General features: G+C 42.8%; 1 long non-coding RNA gene across 1 annotated transcript in view; it reads right to left on the bottom strand.

Annotated features, from left to right (window-relative positions):
- Positions 1–4,919: 4,919 nt before the first annotated feature.
- The window catches only part of LOC116097856, a 31,614-nt gene continuing 24,031 nt past the window's right edge, over positions 4,920–12,502 (bottom strand). The window contains exons 3-4 of the long non-coding RNA XR_004121583.1: positions 10,957–11,071; positions 4,920–5,042 (exon numbers count right to left, since the gene is read on the bottom strand). This is a non-coding gene — a long non-coding RNA (uncharacterized LOC116097856). The remainder of the gene's footprint in view (positions 5,043–10,956; positions 11,072–12,502) is intronic.

Raw genomic sequence — 12,502 nt, 5'->3', positions numbered from 1 at the left:
GAGGTGAGGGCCACTGACCTGGAGGTGATAGAAGGACTTCGTCTCCAATGCTGACAGGCAGTGGACAGGAGACAGTGTGTGGCTGCAGTAGATGTTGGTCAGCAAAGTTCCATAGGAAAGAACTGAGGTGACAAAGTAATGGGGTGAGTAGGTGGTCTGGGAGGGGAAAGCATTTAGGTGAAAGACCATGAGTTAGGACTGGACGTCCATACATGAGTTCAAAGGGTGAGATAAGGAGAGGTCTCTTGGGGAGAGCTTGTAACCTGAAAAGAGACAGAGGTAAGAGTTTTACCCAATCAAGAGGAAGGTCCTATGACAGCTTAACAAGAGTAGTTTTTAAAGAGCGGTTAGTTTTTTCTACCTTACTTGAAGATTGAGGGTGGTAGAGAATGTGAAAATGCCAGGGGATGTCTAGGGCATTAGATAGGATTTGAGAAACTTAGGAAGTAAATTCAGGACCACTGTCTGATTGGAGAGAGGCTGTGACATCAAACCAGGGAATGACCTCTTAGAGAAGATCAGTGACTGTCTGAGCCTTTTTGTTAGTTGTGGGAAATGCCTCTACCCACCCCGAGAAGGGGTCTACCAAGACCAGGAGGCACTTGGCATGTCTGATAGTGGGCATGTGGGTAAAGTCAAGTTGCCAGTCAGTTCAAAGAAAGGAACCTCTAGCCTAATGGGTAAGAAAAGGGGTGCTATGATACCTTGAGTTGGGGTCAGACTTCTGACAGATTTTGCAAGAAGCAGTGATAGATTTTAAGAAGCCTAAGTCTTCAGGAGTAGGCTGTAGGTAGGTCTTGACAATAAGACAATGCTTGGCTGTTAGGATGAAAGAATTGGTGAAGATAGGACAGAGTTTGGCAGGTGTCAGGGGGTGAAGAAGGTAGAGATGTGGGTTTCAGTGTAAGAATGTCCCAGGGAGAATGAGATGAGATGAGTCTAGGTCTCTAAGGGCCGCAGCTCTAGCTGCCTTGTCAGCTCGGTTGTTTCCCCTGGAGACAATAGAGTCATCTGTCTGGTGGGATCTGCATTGGACAATCCCAATGGCTGTGGGAAGATGGGAGGCCTTCAGCACAGCCATAATTTGGTTTGCATTAGTTACTGATCCTCTTTTTGTGGTAAGTAACCCGTGCTCCTTCCAAATAGCAGCATGAGACAGGAGGATATGAAAAGCATATTTAGAATCTGTGTAGATGCTGAGGGATTTTCCCTGTGCCAGTTGAAAGGCATGGGTAAGGACTATTAGTTCAGCCTGTTGATTGGTGGTGTGAGTAAGAAGGACCTGTGAAGGACCTCCACCACCTCAGTGTATAACACTATGGCATAACCAGCTTTTCTAGCCCCTTCATGTAAAAAGGAGCTGCCATCTGTATTCCAGGTATAGATGGCCTGAGGCAATCTGCCCTCTTGTATGTGTGAAGGATGAGGTAATAGTTCCTCTAAAGTTTCAGTGTAGGAGTGAGATAGGGAGTGGTCAGTATTAGGTTGAAGAAGACTGGAAATATTAAGAGGCAGGCACGATTGGAAGGTGAGTGTGGAGTCCTCCATTAGTGCTACTTGAAGAGAAAGAACCCCAGAGAGAGATAGAATCTGTAAGCCTTTTTAAGTCAGGAGCTGTGACAGGTTATGAAAAGAGAGGACAGTTATAGGCGACCTTAAGGTTAGTTTATTTGACTCCCAAACAAGGAGTTCAGCAGCTGCTAAGGTACAGATACAAGGTGCCCATCCCTGGGTGGTTATATCTAGTTTTTTGACAAATATGCTATAGGTGCAAAAGAGAGTCCCAGTTGATGACCTAAGACTCCCCAGGTCAAATCCCTTTTTTTTCAATTACATAGAGGGAAAAAGGATGAGTCAGGTCAGGGAGATGTAAAGCTGGGGTCTTAAGGAGAGCTTGTTGGAGCTTTTGAAAGGGCTTGGTAATAGGTTTGAGAAGAGGTTTGTGGGTGGCCCATAATGCTTCATTTAAGGGACAAGAAAGGAGGGAAAAGAAAGGAACCCACGAACATAAAAAAATAACTACTCCTAGGAATGTTAAAATCTCTTCCTTTGTAGAAGGAGCAGTTAGAGACTAAATCAGATTCTTTCTATCTATGGTAATAGCCTTGTGGATTGGGGTAATTAAATGACCTGAGATGTGGACAGTTGGACTTTAGGAGGTAGCCTCTACTGGAGAGGAGATTTAGAAGAGCAGCGGTGTCAGCTTGGCTACAGAGAAGGACATTGATCTGCTGTAATAAAGCCTTTGTGGGGTATTCTAAAAATTGAGATTGATTTTCCTGCTTTTCCTAGACAACCTCTTGAAGTTTTTAAAAATTTATTGGCTTTAAGGTCATTTTTCTAAGACCAGCCAGAAGGCATGTAATAAACCTATCTCTGGCTAAAATACCACCTGCGGAATTGTAATTCCATTGGGGATACTGGTCAGGCACTGTCTCAGAACAGATTGGATGTGTTCCATCTGTTTGATGAATTCCATCTGCATGCATTCTTGTCTCTTCCCAAACTTGCCTGTGTTTGTCAGGAAATAAGTTATTAGTAAGAATCACGTGAACATTGTGAAAAGTCAAGCTGTAAGATTGAGTGATATCCTGGAGCTCCTTAATACACCTGGAGGAGTTAGAAGTGTAGGAAACAACAGTCTGCTTTCTATGTGAGAAAGTTCACTAAGCGAGAAAGGAACGTGCACTCTGACAAGACCATCTACTCCAGCAACTTCCCTTAGAGGAAGGACCATTGCTGGGTCAGGTGTCTCTGGGGAGGAAGAACTTGAGGGTTTGACTGTGGCCTTAGAGCGTGTGGTCAGAGGAGTGAAGGTAGCTGCCAATGGGAGGTATTTGGAGCGACCTGCTGCTGGCACAGAAGAAGTGGGGGGGAGGTCTGGAGAAGTAGAGCTAGCAGGCTCTGGGGTATTCTGGTGAGAAGGAGAAATTGAGGCAGCAGTTTGGGTTCTCGGTTCATTAGCTGGGTCTGGCATTGTAGCATCATCTGGCAGAGGCTGTGTAGATTTCATGGCTAAGAGAAGTTGGGTTGGGGAACAAGGAGAGCGCATGGAGGGCTTGGAGCAAAGACAGATGAATGCTTGGACATAGGGGACCTCTTACCATTTAACAGTTCACTGGCAGTATGTATTAAGATCCCTTAAAATAGTTGGATCTAGGGTACCATTTAGAGGCCATTTTGAACTATCTAGCTGGTACTGAATCCAGACCTTATTGCAGAGGTATATTAACCTTGATGCCTTCAAGTCAGCCGTTAGCTTCAAAGGTTTGAGGTTTTCCAGGAGACATCCCAGCGGGTGCCTGGAGGTATGTTCAAAGACATCTCAGCACCCATTGGGGGGTTATTGGATTATTCGTACCAACATCCTGAGAACAGTTGAAAAACCAAAAAGAAATCAGCCAGAGTAGTGGCCCAAGTTGTCATGAGGGCCCCCTACAGGCTATCTAGTAAGCCCCAGGCTTACTGTAGAAAGAGCTCTACCCAAGATCCAGGGATTTTTTTTTTAAACTGCTGCAAGAGCCTGGAAGGGGAAGGGACTGAGAGCTGCTTTCGAGGGAATGGTCACCCAAAGGGTCCGATGTCCTAACTCGTATCTTAACTGGGAGGCATGGCTATAAAATGTCAACCCCTTAGCCCCCAGAAAAAGCTGACCAGGTCCTATCTTGGAAACTAGAGGCCCTCCCATTGCCTGATCCTACCAATTATTATGCTGCTGTCTGTGGGAGAATTCTAGCGAACTGGTAAATAGAAATGTGGAACTGATTGAGTAGGTGTGGGGCCTGGCAGAAGCTAGCCCTGCAAGATGGACCATGGTTGCTAGCTGTGGTCCATCATGCAGCCAGTCTATGTGGCTGTGATCTTGCAGCCTCCACTGGTCCCCACTGAGGAGCTCCTCAGCAACTGTTGACGGAACCATGGAGTTCCTGTCCTGCTTACATCTGGACACAGTACATTAGGCCCAAAACAGTTCCATGTGTAAGAGGGTTTTAGTAGGAGAGAGAGAGACAAGGTGGTGGCAGAAAGAGAAGGTGGGCATTCCCCTTATATATATGGATAATAAGGTGGGAGGTGAGCCAAGTAGATTCTGGGAATATGGTGGCTGTTGTCTTGACAACAAGTCTGTGGGTCATGCTGTTGCCTATGTCATAGATTTGGGAGGTCCTAATGCCAACAACAACTATGAAACCAAAGGTCAGAAACACTTCTCATTCCTCTCCCATCTCATTAAATTTTTAGTGTGCCTGTATACAGATGGAACACTTTGCATGTCTCTTATATTTTTTACAATTGACTACAGTGCTGCCACCATACAGTCAAGGGAATGCAGTATCAGCAAGGTAGGGTAACTGGTCCTCTGCCATGGGGTCAGACTCAGGATTACTAGCCTTCAAATCTATTTCTGAAGGAAATCAGATGCCCTTCTGGGGTGCCCTTTTCAGCTGATTGACATCTGACTAGGCCAATAGGAGACACAGATTAGACATTGTAGGGCAGGATTGAAGAAAAATTCAAAATACCTCTCCTTTCACTTAGTTTTAAAATCAAGTAACTGTATGGTTTATTCTTGGAGAAAATAATCTAATCCAACTAAGTATTGCACCTACAATAGATGGGAAACTAACAAGAAGAAATTATACTCTGCTTTCCTGTCAGCTACCATGGTCTACCAAGGTGGCTGTGTTCAACATGTATTCCATAATAAGAATAACTAACTGACAGTTGGAATATTTAAACCCACACCACCTGCCACTGTGGCAAATCCACAAATGTCTAAACAAATCTCTATAAATAGGTACCTTTCCAGAGCTAAAGTCTTTTATGGTGTTTTTTATAGTGCAACCTATTACTTACAAATTAAATGACGTTATTGCTGTCTCCCCTTGATTTCTTCACAGTCTGACTTGCTGATGTTGCATGAGTGATATTGCTCACTACAACCACAGCTCCACATACTATGGCAGACAAGGCCATCAACAGGAGACCCATAAATGTCAATAAGTTCATCTATTTAAAAACAAGAATGTTCTCTGTGTGTTGACCTAGAAAAAGGGACAGAACAGAGGGCAGGTCAAGAAAGCTAGCCCAGAATCCTTCAACTTGAAGAGCTTAGCAGATTTTATTAGCACTGTTAATGAACTTCTCAGTGGGCATTTCTCATCCAAGTTCTACTGCCTAACTCCAAATAAACATATCATTCTTAGTTTTCCACGTTGGCTTTAAACTTACAAGTTTGCCATTAGCTTCTCGCAAACACAGTCATTCAAACTCTCTTCACGGCAATCCAGGACATATTTGGAGGCACAAACTCAATTTTCAAAGTTAAAAGTAAACTTCTGCTCTCTCCGTTTCTTGTTCACAGGACGTCATTAGTCAGTAGTTCTTTCACATATCCTGCCAAGACTCATTCTTACTTAAGGATCTGCCAGAACACCAGGCAAGCTTCATTGTGTGGGGTTTTTCCTTTGTGAGGCAGTCCCACTGAGGTGACAGATGAGAACCTTTGGCCCTCTAGAAAGCTACACTCTTGAGTTTGAACTCCAAATGCCCCCATTGTTTCATCAAACTGTATCTTTCAGGTACATGGATCAGGAAGAGTTAGGGACCAGGGGTGGGGCACAAAGGGTCTGTTGGAACCCGAAACTCATGCAGCTGAAAACCATTTCAGATTTACAACCCCTTTAACCAAAGAGCAAAATCCCACAGTTGAGCACAGTTAGAGAGCAAGCTGTCTTGGAAGCCACCTCTCCCCCTTGGAATGGAGGAATGGCAGCAGCCACAGGCTGGTGTCCTGTTGATGGCAACCAGGCCAAGAAGTAGCTTCTGAACTTATCTAAGTGAAAGATTATCGAACTGACGATGGCCACACGTCTGTCCTGCCCACCGACTTCTGCACTGCACACAGATCCTGTGACAGCAGCTGGCTCCACTCTGTAGCTATAGTTCCCGCTAGAAAGCTACCATGATTTCCAGGCCCTATGATCCTGGCCCCAAGGGCCTCTCTGTTAAAGGAGGGTAATGGTGATCAACTATGCTTCCTATGAAGAGAAAGACTTACCTGGAATGCAACCGTTCCTGGGCTAGAATAGGAAAACTCCTGGATAAGTGGCCTCCAGCCTGGTGGAAAGCATTCGTCACAGTAGTGATGGTGGTTGTAGCCTGGTGGTTGTAGCTAAGGCCTTACCACAGCTGACCTCTGAGGCTCTAAATGCGACCTCTGTAAAGTTCCCCCCATTCTCTTTAAATTCCTTCTCTGTAAATATCTGAAACCTCTCCTGTTTAGAATAGATTTGCATACCAATATCTTGGCTTTCTCTGTGTTTCCTACTTCAGAGGGGGATGGTGTAGGAAACACAGTTTGTGTGTGTGTCATTCAGTTGCCAGCTAGTGAGAGGCAAAGGTGATTTTCTTTCTTTCTTTTTTTTTTTTTTTGTCAAAGACTATACTCTTGCCACTCCAGCTATTCCATCAGAAAAAAAATAGTGCCCTGCAGGGAGGGCAGAGCTGCTGCTCCACACCTGCCCGCCCCTGACTGTCATCTCACCCTTGCCAACAGCAAAGGAGATTTTATTTTCCCTGCATCTTGAAGGAGATAATGGTCACACAACTTACAAATGAGTTATTTTTCCACTCCAACAAGTAAAGCATGGCTCTTGTCTGCCTCCTCTGAAGTAGAGTGGGAAGAGAAGGAGGAGGGGCTTGTATCTCCTGTCTGGTGGAGTTTGCAGAGAAAACAAAGACCTCTTCACAAGGAAACGATTGATTATACCTTTGGGTATGGTACAGGCCATTTAGGCCAGTCTGGGAGCCCCAGTGGTGAGTACTGAATGCAAACTTCCCCACACTTCCATGATGAAGCTCATCCATGTAATTCACCTTACCACAGAAGATGATGAAGTTCATCTGTGTAATCCACACCTCCATGATGAAGCTCATCCGTGTAATCCACACCTCCAGGATGAAGCTCATCTGTGTAATCCACACCTCCAGGATGAAGCTCATGCGTGTAATCCACACCTCCAGGATGAAGCTCATCCGTGTACTCCACACCTCCATGATGAAGCTCATCCGTGTGATTCACACCTCCAGGATGAAGCTCATCCACATACTCCACACCTCCATGATGAAGCTCGTCTGTGTAATCCACACCTCCATGATGAAGCTCATCCGTGTGACTCACCTTACCACAGAAGATGATGAAGCTCATCCGTGTACTCCACACCTCCAGGATGAAGCTCATCCGTGTAATCCACACCTCCAGGATGAAGCTCATCCGTGTAATCCACACCTCCAGGATGAAGCTCATCCGTGTACTCCACACCTCCATGATAAAGCTCATCCGTGTACTCCACACCTCCATGATGAAGCTCATCCTTGTAATCCACACCTCCAGGATGAAGCTCATCCGTGTAATCCACACCTCCAGGATGAAGCTCATCCGTGTAATCCACACCTCCAGGATGAAGCTCATCCATGTGACTCACCTTACCACAGAAGCCACTGTTATGCTAACAAGCAACTGTGCTTGCAAGCTCTTTCTCTATTCACATTCTTCTCAGGGAGGGGAAAATGGAAATATGCATTCTGTGTTTGACAGGGTCCAAAAGCAAGAAATGAGATCCTAGATGTTTAAGTGAGCTGACCTTAAACACAGTGCAAAATATTGCTGAAGAAAGATAATTGCTCTGCTCGTGTATTCCACATACTGTAAAGCAAAACAGTAACCTAAAGAAGCACACTTCAGATCAATCTGCTCCTCACTTCTATTTAATTTCCTTGCAAATGCCAAAACAAAAGAGTTTGTGCTGAGAAATAAGCCACCAAGTTGAAAATAACAGCACCTGAAAGCTTTAGTCTGAGTTAGTCAACATCACAGTATCTGCTGGCCGTGCTTGCTTTACAGCCAAGTATTGACATAATCTCAGCTCTTGAGTATGACAAGAAATTTGACTATTTTATTCCATCCACCCAAGGAACAGTTCACTTCCTGCTCCTTAAAGACATGTGACTTGTCTTCCATGTTATGTGCCTAGTACATATAACCTGAAGGTCATGCATGTGCTACATTGTGACTGAAGTTTATGTACATTGAGTCACCAGAAAGCGTTTCCTGTTAGTATCAGATTAGTTCTCAAAAAGTTCCAGATGCTGGAGCATTTTAGATTTTAGAGTTTGGAATTCGGGACATTCCTGCCATGTCTACCTGGCTATCCTCTCCTGCGGAAGATGGGAGCAGAGCTGGGTTTGCTACAGCTCAAGAGATTATGTTGTGTGGAACCCACACATTGTGTTTAAAACTGGAACACAAGCAAGATATGAACAATTGCACTTGACATTCTGTGATAGCAACTAATGAAATTCTTTAATATAGGATCATGAAACCATTTCCTTCAAATGAGGTAAATACATTTGAAAGTACTGACACAACAAACAGTCTAGAAATGCATTGTATATTAGAACTAGTAACAAAGCATACAGGAAACGTAGCAACTTGATTTTGTAAGGAGGCCTTCTTTCCCCTTGTTGGCCCACTGGCTGGCCCTCCATCCGAGGAGCTGGAGCTTTTCACAGACCCTTCTGTCTGTGCCAGGAGTTCTGTTTTCTAGCTCATTCAGTTTTACTTGTATAGCTTTTTCCTTCCTTCTACCTTATCATAATTTGATTTTCTTTGTATTACTCCTAACCATGACTAAGTTTCTTTGTTTTTTATTCGCTCATTCATATTAAGATAAATGAGCTCTCATTTAAAATATCCCCATGCCAGGGATCCTGCTGCCTGCTGCAATCTAACACTTGGGAGGCTGGAACAGGAGCAGAAGTCTGAGGCCAAACCAAGCTGAGGAGCAAGACCTAGTCAAATGAAGCACAATCACAAATAAATCCCTGAGGTATGTTTATGCATGTTGTGTTTTAGTATTGTATTCTATACTCTGCTAATTTTGATTTCGAAGCTGGAAAGGCCTTTGAACTGATTTTTCTATGAATTTGGTTTTTACTATGCTATATTAGGAAAAAAATTCTATTTCTACTTTTTTGCAGTTTATCTATTTTTATAATAATCTAGTATGCCTTAATTTGTGATTCTCTTCCAAGACTATTTGAGAAATGCAATACTGATTCTTATTGTATCCAAAAGTCCCACCTATTATTGTTATAACCTAGTAACTAAATATCAATATTAATACATTATTGCTACTTACATTTGTAGCTCTTTCCTGTACCTGGTTTTATTTGCCTGATCAGTCAAAGACTAAGTGTGGTGAGGTCTCCCAACCATGGGACATTTCATTTGTATCCCCTTGGAACTTATAAATGCTGCTGCGAACACTGCTGCACTTTTACCCTGACTGCCAGGTGGACATTTTAGTGCTGGATTGCTGAGTGCTCTTTGACCTTATTTTATATCATCTAATGCTACGATTATGACCTCATGTCTCTCCCTCCTCCCACTCTCGCGTCTTCCCTCCTCCCTAGTCAGTCACTCGTCATCTTGTTTAAAGTTAAATCTGTTACACTTCTAATCCTTGGTTTGAGATTTGGGCCTGCATTTTCCTGGTGTACATTTGTCCACATTAAATCTTTTCATCTTTCTTAGTCAATCCATCTGACATTTCTTTCTTACATAGAACACAAAGTTAAATCCTGCTTGGGTTCACTATGAGACACATTTCTCTTAACAGGTAAAGGAGGCTTCTTTTCACACGCAGATAAGACAGTTCATACAGTTACATGATAGAATACAATTTATCAGTCTTAAGCTGTTGGTTTAGCTTTTGTTTTACTTTTAAATGCAATATTAATGTACAGAAAGTCTTGTATATAATGGTTCTGCTTATGATTTTTATGATACTCATGGGTTCCTTTCTTTTTACAGCGTATTTCCTCTGTCTTCTTGCCAATATCTTCTATTAGAATAGATTAACTGTGTTCTTTTCCTTAACATTTGCATCTGTACTATTGCATACAGATTTTACTTGATAACCTTAGGAGACATGTTTTGACAAAGAACTGGTCACATGGATAACTTTAAATCTTGGTGGGTCTCTGGTTAGGGTACTTGTCAAATGTGTGAGGCCTTAGGTCTAAGCCTCATAATACAAAAACAAAAGTTGACAGGAAAACATTTTTTAAATCCCTTTAAAATATTTCCACCATACACTATGTCATAGTTATGATTTCATTGCTTTGAAGAGACACCATGACCAAGGAAACTCTTATAAACGAAAACAAGAAGCATACTAGCATGCATTGCAGATATGGTGCTGGAAAAGGAGCTGAGAGTTCTACATCTTGATCTTCAGGTAGTAGATGTCAAAGTGACTTGAACCTCTGAGACCTCAAAGCCCACTCCCCCCAACAGTGACACACTTTCTACAAAAAGCCACTCTACTCCAACTAGGCCACACCCACTCCAACTAGGCCACACCCACTCCAACTAGGCCACACTAACTCCAACTAGGCCACACCCACTCCAACTAGGCCACACCTCCTTGTAGTGCCACTCCTTATGGGCCAAGCACTCTAAAACATGAGTCTATGGGGGACATTCCTATTCAAACCACCACACACTACTAATCAATAGCATGGAAAAATAAATGGAACAATGACTGCCCAGTAGAGAAATATGACATCTCAAGAGGATCCTATAAAGTACCATTAGTTATGAGTGCCTCGAGAGTTTCATATACTCTAAGGGTGAAGAAGCACACAACCCCATTTATGTGAATTTTTTTCCTGGCTAGAAATGAAGTCTTCATCCAGTAATGAGGAAACTTCAGCTACACACATATAAAGAATATTCTACTAAAAATACAAATGAGCCGTTTGTGGCTGACAGTGGCCATCCAGACTGTGGAGACGTGACACGACCCAGAGAGCAGGCCATTGATGCTTGCCTCCCGCCTCTCCTGCTCCCTTCCACTCTATCCCAGAGATGAGAAAGTACTTACACTCTACCTTATATCTGATGCTCACATTTACTGTAGATGCAGACGGTAGCCAAGTGTTCTCTGTCCTCGCTGTCAGCCCTTGGCTGTGCTTTCCCAGTGATTTCGTGGTTGGATGAAGGCTCCTTTAAGTAGATTGAAGAAATGCTCATGGGAATGATACCCTCTGAGCACTTGCATTAAAAGCTATTTTTTTCTCTGGCATTTCTACTTGAAGGGTAAGTTGCCCAAAGATAAAGTCCTTGATGTGCACTCGGTAGAAAGGTTTCCATTGTCTCCTGGAAGTAAATTTAACCAGGAAAACATACAGTTTCTTTAGCCTTAAATAATAAACTTTTTTTTCCCTGTTGACCACGGGCTTTTTGTTATGGTTGTAAAGCCCAGTTACTTTAATTAGATTTGTCTTTGCCTTGACAGATCTGGGCCTACTTTCTTCAGACCGTACACCATTTCAACAGATCCTTTTAAGACTCCGTCTTAGAAGAATTCTCTTGCAGTATTTGTATTAATGCTTATTGCATTCCATGCTTTCAAGATGGGTTTTCGTTAAGAGCACCATAAGCTTGTATGGTGAATGGCTTTTGTCTTTTTCTGTAGCTATTGTGGGCTGAAAGGGATACACTTATCCCCTGGGTTTTCTGTCACTGATTTCTACTTCTGAATACCTACTCACATGAAAGCTAACTGAATCATACCTTTTTAATCAACAAATTACTTATCACAGCCTCCTTCCAGGACTTGACTTCAGTTTTCTAACACTATGGCTCCTTCTTTCCCCACCACCATGAGCAGGGTTCCTTACTATCACTGGAATGGGACTGCCTGAGAAGTTGGGCCTCTCATTGGCTTGCAGTCCTAAGGCTCAATATTTCCCTATGTCTTAACATAATAACATGATCCAAAGAGACTTACAAGCACAATTTTATGATTACTATTTATTGGAAAGCATGAGTTTTAGTTTGAGTTTGATGGGTGTGTGTGTGTACATGCACACACACACACACACACACACACACACACACACACACACACACTATTCTACTCACTTTCAATGTGGGGTAAACCAGAAGTCAGGAAACTTCTTTCTCCTTTTCAGTATCACTATCACCAAAACAAGCTCAACATGCTGTGTCTCATAGGATTTTTCCAAGAATTAAAATGCATACGAGCTTCTTCCATGGCCTAAGCACACCTGTCTGTGGCCTAAGCTCACCTGTTGGTCTTTATAATCTTATGCCTTTGCTTCAGCCCTTTATGTTTAAAGAAAACCGACATCCATACAAAGAAAGAATGATTTTTGGAACTGCAACATGTCCTATGTTTGATAGAATTATAGAAATAAGCAGGAAAGTATCTTCATGCTTCAGTTAAGTAACTTGGGGCTCAGTTTGGTTTGGATTATATACAACGCCATATAATGGACCTAGTAACCTCCAACCTCCACCCCCATCAGGGTTCATGTACACTCTTCTCTGAACAATGGGATATATTTTTCCTTTCCTTGATGATCATTAAGCTTGAACAGTTTCTATTAAAAAATATTTCATATATATATA

This window comes from Mastomys coucha, unplaced genomic scaffold, assembly GCF_008632895.1.
Source record: "Mastomys coucha isolate ucsf_1 unplaced genomic scaffold, UCSF_Mcou_1 pScaffold2, whole genome shotgun sequence".
Classification (NCBI taxonomy): Eukaryota; Metazoa; Chordata; class Mammalia; order Rodentia; family Muridae; genus Mastomys; species Mastomys coucha.
Note: the sequence above shows the minus strand (reverse complement) of the source record. Positions and strands in the feature narration are given on the sequence as shown.